The 12,462-nt window shown below is 41.8% G+C and overlaps 1 long non-coding RNA gene across 1 annotated transcript; it reads left to right on the top strand.

The window, feature by feature from the left end:
* Window positions 1-911: 911 nt before the first annotated feature.
* LOC126081463 (uncharacterized) lies at window positions 912-11,753 on the top strand. Its single transcript, XR_007518399.1, has 3 exons — window positions 912-973; window positions 1,342-1,423; window positions 11,668-11,753. It is a non-coding gene; the product is annotated as an uncharacterized LOC126081463 (long non-coding RNA).
* Window positions 11,754-12,462: the final 709 nt, after the last annotated feature.

Consider the following 12,462-nt stretch of genomic DNA (forward strand, 5'->3'; position numbering starts at 1 on the left):
TGACTAAGACAAAAAGCAAGCAAAAGTAATCTATAGTATTAAAAAGTCAGAGTATCAGTTACCACAGCGGGAGGTTGTAACTGGGAGGTGATATGAGGGGAGCTTCCGGGGTGGTGGTAATATTCTGCTTCTTGATCTGTATACAGGTGTGCTCACTTTATGAAGATTAATTGAATTGTACATTCACGATTCGTGCATTTTTTGATTCTTACTGAAATTCAATTAACTAAAAAAAACGTTGATGGAACAAAAATAATTGTTTATCCCAGCTTGTGCTACTCTGGTCATACGTTTTGCTTTCTCTGCCCTGGCAAGTTTAAGGCTCTATTTGTGACCACAGAGTAAAGCAAAGCTAAAGGATCCCTACGGGGTCAAGGTCGTGACCTCCGCTCCGAGAGCAAGGATGTGGTCAGGCACACCCTTGCCAAAAACACTGGAAAGGCATCTACATAGGTTGCTATTTTTTCAGTGTTGTCGTCCTCATTCTAGAAGGGGGAAGAGAGGTGATGTGAAAAGCAAGTGAGAATGGGTCACATGAGATGATGTTTGTGAAAAAAAAAAAAAAAACTTGTAAACTGTAAGGCATTACACAAAAGTTATTAATAGAGGGCAAGAAAGAGGGAGTGGGAGGCCTGGCTTTGGGAGGCAAAAGGAAAAGACACAAGTAGAAACAGACACAGGGAACAAACTCCCTCTGGTGGTTGTCTGGGGATCTATTCCCGGAAGACTGTCCCCACCCCGGCTGTTTGTTCTCGCCAGGCGGAGGCCCGCTCTCTGCCGCAAGAGGGCGATATGGTCACTCTGAGCTGGAGCAGCGCTTGCGGGAGAGGGAGCTGCCGGAGGAGTGGCCAGGGCTAAATCTGGCTTTGAGGGCCATACCCCGGAGTCAGACAAATCGTTCTCTGCCCGCTCAGACCCCAGATCGAGCCATAGAGAAACTGCGGCGCGAGGGGGCAGGGAGATATTTCGCATGGTGCGTTTAAGCTCTGGTGTGATCAGGTCTGGCACAAGGGGTGGGAAGCTTGGGAGCTTCCTGTGGAGCACTGTGGGCTCTCCAGAGTAAAATGCGCGTTGCATTTGCAAAGGGCTTGGGATCCAGGTTTCTCTGGACCAGGGAAATGGGGGGGCTTTCCAAGGGGCATGTTGTTGGTAGGTGCCCTCCAGTCGGTTGCCGGCTTCCCACTTACAGCAACCTTAGGGATTACAGTCTAGGGAAAGAAGCGTTGCCTGGTCCTGCACCATCCTCACAATCGTTGCTATGTGTGTGCCCATTGTTGCAGCCACTGTGTCAATCCATCTCATTGAGGGTCTTCCTCTTTTCTGCTGCATGATGTCCTCCAGGGACTGATCCCTCCTGAGACCATGTCCAAAGTATGTGAGAAGCAGTCTTGCCATCCTCGCTTCTAAGGAGCCTTCTGGCACAGTAAGTAGGCTTTTAAAAAGACTCCCCATCAACATTTTCCCTACTGTCGAGCTCTATTCCCCTCCACATTTTGTCTTCCCATGCGCCAGCCCTGTGATTTCTCTTCCTTAATTCCACCTGAACAACACAGGCCAGAGCCAGAAGGAACCTCAAAGATGGTCTACTTCTGTGTGTCTCGTATCATGCCCGGGGACTGCCAGCCTCAGAACCAGCTGGATGCTTGTTAAATGTGCAGGTCCCAGGGCCCTGCTTCAGACCTACTGCAGTAGAATCACTGTGTGGGCCAGAAATCTGCGTTTCTAAACAAGCGCACACACCCCACCCGCTCCACTACACGCTCTAGTGATGCACACTAGAGTTTAGAATGTCTTGTTTAGCTCTGCCTCCTCAATTTGCAGAGGAAGAAACAAAACTCAGAGGTTGAGTGACTTGCCCAAGGCTACCCAGCTGGTTTACAGCAAGCATCCCTATGACTTAATTCAAGACCCTGACCTCTAACCACACCAGTGCTTTTTACTCCAAGTTTGTGAGAGCCCTAGAGTTTTTAAGAGGTGTTTTCAGAACTTCTGCAAATATTTGATTGCAGGGGACCTGTTTAAAAGGCGATGGGAGGAGGTGGGACCTGTTAGCATTTGCAACTTCTTATGGTGTGAACTGGAAACCCTGGTGACATAGTGGTTAAGAGCTCCTTGGAAACTCTATGGGGCAGTTCTTCTCTGTCCTATAGGGTCACTATGAGTTGGAATCGACTCAACAGCAATGGATTTTTTTTGTTTGTTTTATGCTGTGAATCAGAATTTTTTTCAATACCATGTCTGTACCTGTCTTCCATCATCCCCGCTTAGTATTGTTGAGATCACTACAAAAGTCCCGGGTTAGTACTGATTGACTTAATAGTAAGTAAATGTACTGAATTGAATGTGTAAAACAAACTAGTGAAATTCCACTTTTATCAGTTTTGTATATTGTGATTCTGTGTAAGATTTCATTTAACAAAACAATTCAGCTGCTTCCTATAAAATGTATTGGGCATTCATTAAGCTCCAAGAACTGTGTAAAGCTCCATGGAAATAAACGAAGACCACCCAGGTAAGAACAGACAGGCTGTTTATTACAGCTTGCTGTAACAAGGGAGTCAACCACCACCGCTGGTATTTGGCAGACTCGAAGGCAGGCATGGGAGTGGAAAGGTCTTATAGTGAAAAACAGGGAAGGTTTCAGGTTGTTCGCAGTGGAAAACTGGAGGCAGGATCACTGGGAATGGGGCATCCTATGTGATTGGTTTGGAGAGCATATTTGGTTTTCTCTGACTAGCCCCGAATTGAAAGTGGGGCAAATAATCAGGGAAACTGGCCATCACTGACTACGTCCTGACCTTTCTGGACTGATTGTGACGGTGATTGTGGTTGGGCTTCCTGGGCTGGTTACTGCAAGTTGTGGTTCAGAGTTCTATCGTCATATGTGGTCTGGCCATTGTCCCTTTGTATTTTCAGTCTCTCAACACTACACGCATTATTTCATTTAAGCCCTATCACAACCTCATGAGATTGGTAATATTATGATCTCGATTTTACAAATGAGCAATGGAGTTGCAAAGAAATTAGGTAGCTTGCCCAAACTCATTCAGCTAGGAAGAGGTAAAGCTGGGACTTGAACCCAGGCAGTCTGATCTCATAGCCCTGGGTTTTTAATTAATGTGCTATATTTCTGTCTCTGCTTTACAGAAAAAAAAATTGTAGAAATTGACAAGCTGTCTAAAATTCATATGAAAATGCATAAATTCCTATGAAGATAGCCAAAACAAACTTGAAAGAGAATAATAAATTGGAACCTGATTTCAAGACTTCTTATAAAACAATGGAAACCCTGGTGGTGTAGTGGTTAAGTGCTATGGCTGCTAACCAAAATGTCGGCAGTTCAAATCCACCAGGTACTCCTTGAAAACTCTATGGGGCATTTCTTCTCTGTCCTATAGAGTTGCTGTCAGTCAGAATCGGCTCGATGGCAATGGGTTTGGTTTGGTTTTGGTATAAAAAAGAGTAATCAAAACTGTGTGCCATTGGCATTAAGATAGGTCAATGGAACAGAACAGAGTCCATAAATATATCTATGCATAAAAAAATATATATATGGACTCTCTATATATATTTGGAGTGCCCTTGTGGTGCAGTGGTTAAGAGCTCAGGTTGTTAACCAAAAGGTTGGCAGTTTCAATCCACCAGCCACTCCTTGGAAACCCTGTGGGTCAGTTCTACTCTGTCCTATAGGGTTACTATGACTTGGAATCAACTCAACCACAATGAGTATATGTATATATACGTATATATAATATACGTATATATATCTATAGACAGTTGGTTTTTGAGAAAGAGGCAAAGGTAATGTAGTGGAGAAAGAATACTCTTTTCAGTGACTGGAACAATTGGATACTCATATGCAAAAAAAAAATTAAAACTAAAAAAATAACCTTCAACTCATACCTCATACCATATACAAAAATAAAGTAAAAAATGGATCATAAACCTAGTGGTAAAATCCAAAACTGCAAAGCTTCTAAGAGAAAACAGCAGAAAATATTTGTGACCTTGGGTTAGACAAAGATTTCTTAGATACGGCATCAGTAAAAGAAAAATTTGGTAAATTGGACTTCATCAAAATTAAAAACTTCTGTTCTTTAAAAGACACTACTAGAAGAATAAAAAGACAAGCCACAGACTGGGAGAAAATATTTGCAAAACACATATCTGATAAAGGACTTGAGTCCGGAATGTATAAAGAACTGAATACTCAAGAAAAACAGTCCAAAAGTGGACAAAAATATTGAATAGACACTTTACCAAACAAGGTATATGGATGGTATCTTAGGCTGGGCTCTGTAGAGGAGCAAAACCAGTGATGTGTATGTGTAAATATATATTTTGAGAGAGATTTCTTTCAAGGAATGGCTCTTGCAATTGTGGAGGCTGGCGAGTCCCAAGTGGGTCAGGCAACAGGCTGCAGACTTCTCCTATCTCAGTGGTTGCAGGGGCTGATGAACCCAAAATCTGCAGGTCATTCCTCAGGCTGCTAGCTTGTGCCCCGAAAATCAGAGGTCAGAGGATGAAAAGACAGATGCAGTATTGAGAGAGAATGAACTTTGCAGAACATCCATGTATATTGGATGCAGGCCACATCCCCAAGGAAACGCCCCTTTCAGCTGATTGGCTGCTCACATCAGATCATGAAATGGAGATGATTACATAATATCTGCCAAACCACCGAGAATCATGGCCTAGCCAAATTGGCACATAACCTTAACCATCACAGATGGCAAATAAGCACATGAAAAGATGCTCAACATCATTGTTGTTGTTAGGTGCCGTTGAGTATGTTCTGACTCATAGTGACCCTATACGTTGTTGTTGTTAGGTGCCGTCGAGTCGGTTCCGACTCATAGCGACCCCTACGCACAACAGAACGAAACACTGCCCGGTCCTGAGCCACCCTTACAATCGTTGTTATGCTTGAGCTCATTGTTGCAGCCACTGTGTCAATCCACCGCGTTGAGGGTCTTCCTCTTTTCTGCTAACCCTGCACTCTGCCAACCATGACGTCCTTCTCCAGAGACTGATCCCTCCTGACAATATGTCCAAAGTATGTAAGATGCAGTCTCGCCATCCTTGCTTCTAAGGAGCATTCTGATTGTACTTCCTCTAAGACAGATTTGTTCGTTCTTCCAGCAGTCCATGGTATATTCAATATTCTTTGCCAACACCACAATTCAAATGCGTCAATTCTTCTTTGGTCTTCCTTATTCATTGTCCAGCTTTCACATGCATATGATGCGATTGAAAATACCATGGCTTGGTTCAGGCGCACATTAGTCTTCAAGGTGACATCTTTGCTCTTCAGCACTTTAAAGAGGTCCTTTGCAGCAGATTACTCCATCCACGTCATTAAGGTCAACTCTACTTTGAGGAGGCAGCTCTTCCCCAGTCATCTTTTGAGTGTCTTCCAACCTGGGGGGCTCATCTTCCAGCACTATATCAGACAATGTTCCACTGCTATTCATAAGGTTTTCACTGGCTAATGCTTTTAAGAAGTAGACTGCTGGGTCCTTCTTCCTGGTCTGCCTTAGTCTGGAAGCTCAGCTGAAACCTGTCCTCTATGGGCGACCCTGCTGGCTTCTGAACACCGGTGGCATAGCTTCCAGCATCACAGCAACACACAAACCCCCACAGTACGACAAACTGACAGACACGTGGGGGAGCGACCCTATATACCACAGAAGAAAACACTGCCTGGTCTTGCACCATGCTCACAATCACTGTTATGCATAAGCCAATTGTTGCAGCCACTGTGTCAATCCCTTCCTCTTTTCCACTGACCCTGTACTTTACCAACACCATTAGTCACTAAAAAAACAAAACAAAACTGTTGCCATAGAGTCGATTCTGACTTATAGTGACCTATAGTTTTTATAGAACAGAGTAGAACTGCCCTACAGAGTTTCCAAGGAGCACCTGGTGTGTTTGAACTGCCAACCTTTTGATTAGCAGACTTAGCATTTAACCACTACGCAACCAGGGTATCCCATTAGTCACTAAGGAAATACAAATTAAAATCACAATGAGATACCACTACATACCTACTGTTGTTATTGTTGTGCGCCCTGGAGTAAATTCCAACTCTTAGCAACCCTATAGGACAGGGTAGAACTGCCCCATAAGGGTGTCCTAGGCTGTAATCTTTACAGGAATAAATCGCCAGATCTTTTCTCCCCCTGAGCCTCTGGTGGGTTCAAACCGCCTACCTTTTGGTTACCCACTGCACCTCCAGGGCTCCTCACACATCTCTTAGAAAGTCTAATTAAGAAGACTGACCATATTAAGTGTTGGCAAGGATATGGAGGAACTGTTGATGGGAATGTAAAATAGTACAACTGTTTTGGACAATTTTGGGATTTTTAAAAAAATTAAACACACTTACTGTATGATTCAGCCATTCCATTATTGGGTATTTACCCAAGAGAAAAATATGAAGTATATGTCCATACAAGGACTTGTACATAAATGTACATAGCAGTTTTATTTTCAATAACCCCAAACTGGAAACAACCCAAAAGTCCCTCAACAGGTGAATGGATAAACAAACTGTAGCATACTGGAATGCTGCTCAGCAATGAAAAGGCATAAACTGTTTTTTGTAACAGCTTTATTGATATATAATCTGCATACTATAAAATTGATCGATTTAAAGTGTACAACTCAATGGTTTTTAGTATATGCACAGAGTTGTGCAACTACCACCACAATCAATTTTTATCACCGTCATCATTTTCGTCACCTCAGAGAGAAACCCGTACTCCAGCCTCCCCATTCCCACTGCTAGCACTAAGCAATCACGAATCTACTTTCTCTATCTATAGATTTGCCTATTCTGGACGTTTCATATAAATAGAAACATACAATATGTGGTCCTTTGTGACTGGCTTCTTTCACTCAGTATGTTTTCAAGGTCCGTCTATGGTGTAGCATCTATCAGTACTTCCTTCCTTTTTATGGCTGAGTAATTTTCCATTGTATGGATATATTGCATTTTGTTTATTCATTCATCAGTAGATGGACACTTAGGTTGTTTCCATCTTTTGGCTATTATAAATAATGCTATGAGCATTCGAGTACAAGTGTTTGTGGATATATGTTTTTATTTCTCTTTGTATATACCAGGAGTGGAATTGCTGGGTCAAATGGTAAGTCTATGTTTAACTTTCTGAGGATCTGTCAGACTGTTTTCCAAAGCAGCTGCACCATTTTATGTTCCTGCCAGCAGTGTGTGAGGATTCTGGTTACTCCACATCCTCACTGACACTTGTTATTGTCTTTTTTATTAAAGCCATCCTATTTTTTTTTAATGGGTGTAAAGTTGTATCTCATTGGAGTTTTGATTTGCATTTCACTGATGGTTGAGCATGTTCAGCATCTTTTCATGTGCTTATGAATGGACCATTTGTATATCTCCTTTGGAGAAATTCTATTCAAATTCTTTACCCATTTTTAACTGAAGGAAGGGATGAAGAAGGAAAAAGGATGCACATACCAGCTCTCTCTTAAGGGTGGTTTCCAGAAGCTGCTGCAGAACACTTCCACTTATACCTAGTAGCTAGAATTTAGTCAATGTGGCCATATCCACCCACGCAGGAGGGTGAGAGATTTAGTCTTTATTCTGAGTAGTCATGTGTCAGCTAATAATTCTATTACCACTTTAGAAGAAGGGAATGTACGTTAGAGAACAATTAGCAATCTCAAGCACATAATCATAGGAAGTTAACAGTAAGATCAATACATTATTCTTCAGAGCTTAGGAAAAAAGGATGGCTCCTAGGACTTGATTGATTAAAAGATCTTAAAAAAAAAAAAATCTGCTTATCAGAAGGGGTATTAGGTAGTATATCATGGATTGAATTGTGTCCTCCAAAAATGTATGTCAACTTGGCCAGGCCATGATTCCCAGTATTTCGAGATTGTCCACCATTTTGTCATCTGATATGATTTTCCTGCGTGCTGTAAATCCTACTTCTATGATGTTAATGAGGCAGTTATGTTAATGAGGCAGGACTCAATCTACGGGATTAGATTGTGTTTTAAATCAGTCTATTTTGAGATATGTGGAAACCCTGGTGATGTAGTGGTTAAGTGCTACAGCTGCTAACCAAAGGGTCGGCAGTTCGAATCCGCCAGGCTCTCCTTGGAAACTCTATGGGGCAGTTCTACTCTGTCCTATAGGGTCGCTATGAGTTAGAATCGACTTGACCACACTGGTTTTTGGTTTTATTTTGAGATATAAAAGAGAGAAGTGACTAGAGAGACATGGGGACCTCATACCACCACGAAACAAGACCCTGGAGAATACCACATCCTTTGGACCTGGGGTCACTGTGCTGAGAAGTTCCCAGATCAGGGCAAGATTGATGACAAGGACCTTTCCCCAGAGCTGACAGGGAGAGAGAAAGAGAGAGAGCCTTCCCCTGGAGCTGACACCCTGAATATGGACTTCTAGCCTCCTAGACTGGGAGAGAAAAAAATTCTCTTTGTTAAAGCCATTCACTTCTGGTATTTCTGTTATAGCAGCACTAGATACCTAAAATAGTTAGCATGGATTCTTAGAAAAGGGCATTTCTGGGGGTCAGATATGAGCAATACTTGTCTGTGTATTGTCCGGGAGACAGGAAGTCTCAGTCTTTGGACTTGTCAGAACTACCTGTAATGTAGATGTGGAGGCAAAAGGTTGTAACCAGTGGGCTGTGAGTATTTCTGGTCCTACTGGTAGACCCACTCTATTATGGGGTAACTGACCTAGGTTATCTTAGCCTAGCCTCTTACTAAGGAACATTGATTGGGTTCATCTAACACCCCTTGTTCCATGGCCATTGGTAGCCAGTCTTCTCATTATCGTGGCAGCCTGCCAACCAGAGAGAGTGGAAGAGGAAGAATGTTTTATTCACTAGAATGTCCTGTGTGCCTATGCCATGTCAGATGAAGAGTTTACAGTCCCTAAAGGCACATAAGACATAGTTCTTGTCCTCTGTGAGCTTATGATTTTTCTCCTAATGTACTCCCACAATCAACACCCGTGGAAACAGCAGTCACGAAATCAAACGACATATTGCATTGGGCAAATCTGCTGCTAAAGACCTCTTTAGCGTGTTAACAAGCAAAGACGTCACTTTGAAGACTAAGGTGTTCCTGATCCAAGCCATGGTCTTTTCAATCGCCTCATATGTATGTGAAAACTGGACAATGAATAAGGAAGACCGAAGAAGAATGGATGCTTTTAAATTATGGAGCTGGTGAAGAATATTGAATATACCATGGACTGCCCAAAGAAGGAACAAATCTGTCTTGGAAGAAGTACAGCCAGAAGTACAGCCTTAGAAGTGAGGATGGAGAGACTTTGTGTCATGCACTTTGGACATGTTATCAGGAGGGATCAGTCCCTGGAGAAGGACATCATGCTGGTAAAGTAGAGGGTCAGCAAAAAAGGGAAAGACACTCAACAAGATGGACTGACACAGTGACTGCAGCAATAGGCTCAAGCATGACAACGATTGTGAGGATGGAGCAGGACCAGGCAGTGTTTTGTTCTGTTGTACATTGGGTCCCTTTGGTGGGAACCAACTCCACAGCACCTAGGAACAACATATTCTTTTTTTTCCAAAATAAAAATAGCTTCTTAAAAATTACAAATATAATGCTTCTTGTAGAGAAAATGCATGTAACACAGAGAAGTAGAAAGGAGAAACTGTCAATCCCCCCCCACCCCAAAATCCCGTTACTCCGAGGTAATCACTGCAGACGTTTTGGTGCTCTGCCTCCAGATGGCTCTATGTTTATGGAAAACGTAACAAGGGAGAAAATTGTAATCATCCGAATCTAAGAGGACAAGACCTGTATTCCTCTGTGTGTAGTGTTTACATGTAATTTCTTTCCTTTTCACGGGAGGGCAAGGTACACATATGCATGGTAAATAATTCAAACAGTAAAAGTGTGTAATACTATAAATGATTAGCTTTCTCCCATTCCTCATCTACAGCACCTTTCCCCAAAGGAAATCACCATTACTAGTATTTTGTGTATCTTTCTAGAGAATTCTTTGTTTAACATTGTATTCCTTTGAAAGAACATTTAAAAATTTTTTTTTATTTTATAAATTAATATATAGAAAAATTGATGTTTTTCTTTTTAATGAATTTTAACACCTGTAACCACCTCTGCAATCAGGATACGGAACAATTACATCGTCCAAAAGAAACTTTCTCATGCTATCCCTTTGTAGGCGCACTCTCTCCCCAGCCCATATCTCTGGAAAGCACCGATCTGTTGTTCAGCACAGTATTAATTTCCTAGGGCTGCATAAGAAAATACCACAAATGGGGTGGCTTATAAGAACAAAAATTTATTGTCCCACTTCTGGGTGTCAAAATCAATGTGTGGGCCAGGCTGTGCTAACTCTGGGGTCTCTAGAAAAAAAAACCCCAAACCCATTGCTGTCGTGTCGGTTCCTACTCATAGTGACCCTATAAGGCAGACTAGAACTGCGCCATAGAGTTTCCAAGGAGCACCTGGTGTATTTGAACTGCCAACCTTTTGGCTAGCAGCTATAGCCCTTAACCACTACCCAACCCATTGCCGTAATTAACAACTACACCACCAGAGTTTCCAGTGTCTCTAGGGGAAGATCATTTCTTGTCTCTCCGAGCTTCTGGTAGTCCCAGGTGCACTTGTAGAAGCACCTTCGCATAGCTGGCTGCTTCTCTCTGTATCTCTTCTCTTTTTTAAGGACACTGCTCAGACTGGATTAGGACCACCCTACTCTGGTATCACCTCATGTTAACTGATAACATTTCGAAGACGCTATTTCCAAAGAAAGGTGCCCTAGTGGTACAGTGGTTAAAGCGCTTGGCTTCCAACCTAAAGTCAGCACTTTGTACACACTGAGTCACTCCACAGGAGTAAGATGTGTCAGTCTGCTTCCATAAAGATTTACAGTGTTGGAAACCTTATGGGACAGTTCTACTCTATCCTGTGGGATCACTATGAGTAAGAATTGACTTGACTACAATGAGTTTTCGCTTTGGTATTTCCAGAGAAAGTCGTGGTCACAGGTACCAGAGGTTAGGAATTAAATGTATCTTTTGGGGGGACACAATTCAATCCATAACAAGCACTACTGTTTTGCCTTCTTGAAGATGTCATAAAATGGAATCACATAATATGTAACCTTTTGATACTGGCTTTTCTCATGCAGCATAATGCCTTTGAGAATCATCCATATGGATAGTTCCTTCCTTTCTGTGCTGAGTAGTATTCCAATCATTGTTAGACTGCACCACTGTTTGTTTATATATTTGCCCCCTGGAGAACATCTGAGTTTTTTCCGGTTTGGGGCAATTATGAATAGAGTTGCTATGAACATTTGTGTACAGGTTTTTGTGTGAACATAATTTTCTATTTCTCTGAAGTCAGTACCTAACAATGGGATTGCTGGGTAATGTGGTGAGTATATATTTAACATTATAAACTGCCAAATTGTTTTCCAGATTAGCTGTACCATTTTACATTCTTACCAGTAGTGAATGAGAGTCCCAGTTGCTCCGCATGCTCACCAGCACTTGGTATTGACAGTGTTTTTATTTTAGCCATTGCGTGAAGTGTGTAGTGGTATCTGATCCTGGTTTTAATTTCTATTTTCCTAATGGTTAACAGGAGTCCCTGGGTGGTACAAATGTTAACATGCTGCTTACCAAAAGATTGGGAGTTCAGGTCCACACAGAGGAGCCTCAGAAGAAAAGCCTGGTGATCTACTTTCAAAAAATCAGCCATGAAAAGCCCTATGGAGCCCAGTTCTACTCTGACATACATGGGATTACCATAAGTTGGAGTCAACTCCTTTGCAACTGGTTTTTAATGGCTAATGATATTTAACATCTTTTCATGTGCTTATTTGCCTTCTATATAGTCTCTGGTGAATTGTCTGTTTGAGTCTTTTGCTCATTTTTATATTGGGTTGCTTGTCTTTTTCCTCTGAATTTTGAGAGTTCTTTACATATTCTTGATGCATGTTCTTTGTTGTATATGTGACTGGCAAATGTTTTTTGTGGCTGTAGGCTGTAGTCTCTAATTGTGATGAAGTCTGGAAGAAAGATTTTAATTCAGGTTTGGGTAAAACCAGTAGCCCTTCTAATGCCCAAGGAAGGATCAGAGGTTATAGATATTCACGATGCTGGCTTCTATAGCTATACTGCCCTCCAGGATTGCAAATGATACCCCTTTCCCCACAACCCTGACAACATAGATATTGTAAATCTTTTCCAATATAATAGTTAAAAAGTCCTATTTCATTGCTTCTTTTATTGGCATTTTATTGATGACTAGTGAGGCGTAACACCGTTTTATATGTTTATTCGTCATTTGTGTTTCTTTAATAGCCCGTTTATGCTTTTTGTAAGAGCTGCTTATTAAACATGAGACAAGTCATAGATAATTCTAGTAGGCATGTTA

The sequence above is a fragment of the Elephas maximus genome, chromosome 8 (genome assembly GCF_024166365.1).
Source record: "Elephas maximus indicus isolate mEleMax1 chromosome 8, mEleMax1 primary haplotype, whole genome shotgun sequence".
In the NCBI taxonomy this organism is placed as follows: domain Eukaryota; kingdom Metazoa; phylum Chordata; class Mammalia; order Proboscidea; family Elephantidae; genus Elephas; species Elephas maximus.